At 44.4% G+C, this 3631-nt stretch overlaps 1 non-coding gene across 1 annotated transcript; it reads right to left on the reverse strand.

The window, feature by feature from the left end:
• Nucleotides 1-3145: 3145 nt before the first annotated feature.
• Nucleotides 3146-3254, reverse strand: LOC126482868 (U6 spliceosomal RNA). Its single transcript, XR_007587713.1, has one exon. It is a non-coding gene; the product is annotated as a U6 spliceosomal RNA (small nuclear RNA).
• Between the last annotated feature and the right edge of the window lie 377 nt (nt 3255-3631).

Consider the following 3631-nt stretch of genomic DNA (forward strand, 5'->3'; position numbering starts at 1 on the left):
TCTTTTGTTCTGAATTGAACGCCGCAGATTGTGCAATGTCTTACAGTAAGCTGCTGCATTGATTGTCTCATTGCGAGGCAGAAATTCCTCAAGCAATACTCCTTTTCTGTCCCAAAAAACTGCACACATGATTTTCTGGGCAGAAATTGTTTGCTTATACTTCACTTTTCTGGGTTAATCTGAATGCCGCCATTCCATGGACTGTTGCTTTGATTCTGGTGTGACGTAGGCCACCCATGTTTCATCGCCCGCAATAATTTGGCCTAAGAAATGATCACCGTCGTTGTGGTACCGCTCAAGGAAAGTCAATGCACTGTCTAAACGTTTGGTTTTGTGCACATCCGTCAACATTTTCGGTAACCAACGTGCGCACAATTTTCGGTAATTCAAGTGCTCGGTCACAATGCCATACAAAACACTACGAGAAACATTAGGAAAGTCATCCCGCAAGGAGGAAATTGTAAAGCGTCTGTTTTGTCTCACCTTATTGTCCACTTCTTGCACCAAACTTTCATTAACGACCGAAGGACACCCACTCCGTTGTTCATCATGCACATTTGTGCGGCTATCTTTAAATGCTCTCACGCACTTTCTTACCATTCTATCACTCATAATGTTTTCTCCGTAAACTGCACAGGTCTCACGATGAATATCGATCGCTTTTAGGCCTTCAGCACTAAGAAATCTTATATGAGCCCGTACTTCACAGTCGGCGGGACTCACGATTTTCAGAGGCATCTTAAACACTCAGTACACAACGTAAAACAGGAAGAATCAGATTGTAATGGGGTCAGTGCGTAGACAACTGATGTAGGTACCCAGTGCGCATGTGCAGAACGCTGACTGCAGCGCTGCAGCCGAGGCGTGGCAAAACCGTACTTACTTAAAAAGCACGCCTCGTAACATATATGGACTATGCTATAACGTACGTAAAATCAGAGACATTGTTAAGTGACAGTGTTGTGAACCGGAGACATTGTTAGAAAAGAATATCTTGGACTGCGTACTGGGGAACATGGCAGCAAAATAATGGAGATGAAGTTTTGTTCTGTATATTAAGCAAGAATTGGAGAATAAATAGGTGGTCACCACAGAATAATGGTGAGGCTGGATTTCAACTACTATCTTAACAAGTTATTTTTAATCTTATAGACCAGTTTCAGAAATTCTATGAGGATATGGTGTCAGGGAGACGCTAAGGGACTCGCAACAAAGCAGTACTACAAGCATTGCGGCTCATCACGAATTCAGATGACTGCGGGGCTAAAACTGTTTACCTCTTGGCCAAGATAATGCCACTCGACACTGGTTGAGGACATTCACTTGATCTTCCCAATGTGCCATACGACGAATTTAGATGGGTGGATTATAACACATACTGTTCAGCATTACTGTGGTGTCACCGCCAGACACCACACTTGCTAGGTGGTAGCCTTTAAATCGGCCGCGGCCCATTAATATACGTCGGACCCGCGTGTCGCCACTGTCAGTAATTGCAGACCGAGCGCCACCACACGGCAGGTCTAGAGAGACTTACTAGCACTCGCCCCAGTTGTACAGCCGACTTTGCAAGGAAAGGTTCACTGACAACTACGCTCTCATTTGCCGAGACGATAGTTAGCATAGCCTTCAGCTACATTTGCTACGACCTAGCAAGGCGCCGTATTCAATTGATATTGATTATGTGAAGCATGTATCATCAATAGAGATGTTCTACAATTGTGGATTAAAGTTAAGTATTATATCAACTACGTACTTTATTTGCAATTCTCAAGATATTGTCCTGTTCCAGACCTCACGCCAGTCAGCGTGTAATTAAACGCGTGCATTTCGGCCTCCTCTAGAAACACAGTGTTGGCTCTTCTGCCAACACTACAATTACAAAATACAACACCAAATATAATACGTAAAACTGAATAAAGAAAGAAACAACAGGAAAACGTTTTAACTTAGCCACCAGTGAAAAAATGCATACTTGAATTCGTGAACAAACTTACAATAATTTGAAATGATAATTAAATCAAGACCCTAAGCCAGGAGATGAAGTTTTGTTCTGTATATTAAGCAAACTACGGCCCGCGGGCCGAAACCGGCCCGCGAGGGCCGGCAAACCGAGCCGCGTTAGCTGGCCGGACATCCCCGGTATCCGGCCCGCCAAATATTTGAGGCGGTACCTATACTGCCAACAATTGACTTTCGAGGCCTATCGCGGCCAATACACCGCTACATTGTTGGAGCTCTATCTTTACAAAGCGGAAGGTCATGGTTAAACTTATGGCTATCCAAAATAAACAGACAGACCATTCTCCGATTTTCAGATTTTCCTCGTCTCTTCGAATTCAAACTTTGAATTGTCCCACACTTCGTCGTCTCACCTACTAGTACAGCGCATAAAACACTAAAAAACTCGTGGGACACTCGCAGCATAGACACAATCACGCAACAGAGCTATCAAATATATGCTGTGGCTCTGCTACTCGCTACAAGACTACATAACTAAACTTATTGTTGCGCCGCTTGAAATAACAATGCGTCGACATACTCTGCCTCTGTTACGTCTAGCAATAATAGTGTTGCTAACAATGATTTTGAGATCTTGCAGGACGCTTTCGTGAAGAATGTGCAGTGACATACTTTTTTGTCGGTGAAGTTCGCCAGAATAAAATACGACAGAATTTCGGTCAGGTACGTCCACCAATCAAAATTATGTAATTAAATAAAAATCGTAGTTCGTTTCAGTGCTAGCTATTCCCACAACCCTAGATTTTCTGCGATTTCATCTTTCCTTTAGCCTTACATTACGGTGACCATGGAGTGCTAGGGTGCTTTAATCCCACTAGGTAGATCTTGGCCCTTATGACTTCGTGGAGGAGTCAATGTGGACCGCGGACTAAAAAGTTTGGAGACGCCTGCCCTAAGCTTCGACAGGCGTTGATATAAATCAACGGGGACAGTTGAAAATGTGTGCCCCGACCGGGACTCGTGCCCGGGATCTCCTGCTTACATGGCAGACGCTCTATCCATCTTTTTTTTATTTTGTACGTTGTTGTTCGTTGGGTTTGGTGTGGGCGGACGTCACAAGACAAAGTTCAAGTTGATCGCTGATTAATTTACTCAGTTTTTGTATTACCGCCTCTCTGACCGAACACGCTGAGCTACCGTGCCGGCTTTTTGCGTATCATCCTTGTGCAGGGGCCATGCTAATCTTCTCTCTATCGTTCCAATTTTAGTATATGTACTGCCGAAGCGAGTACGAAATAATTAAGAGTCTGGCTTTCAGCGAATCTTGAAAGGCAAACAAAAGCGAACTTGTGAGGCAAGCGTGTTACCTCGGAGCTAGCGAAGAGGTGCGCCATCTAAGCCGTCGAGGGCACAGAGGAGAGTGTGACTGCAGGGATTTATCCCGCGCATGCACACCATGAGACCCACATTCCCAACTTCACGTCCACACAATACATTCGTAGTGCCCCTGCCCATTACACTCATTACTCGCGTCAGACAATCTTATCGAGTCCCGTAAGAGTTCGGGCAATGTGTGTGCATTCAGCACAGAAGAAGAAGGTCAATGGCTGGTTAGCCTTAACTGTATATGAAGATGGTTCTTCCGGACATGTCTTCATATTACAATAAT

Source organism: Schistocerca serialis, chromosome 5 (assembly GCF_023864345.2).
Source record: "Schistocerca serialis cubense isolate TAMUIC-IGC-003099 chromosome 5, iqSchSeri2.2, whole genome shotgun sequence".
NCBI lineage: Eukaryota > Metazoa > Arthropoda > Insecta > Orthoptera > Acrididae > Schistocerca > Schistocerca serialis.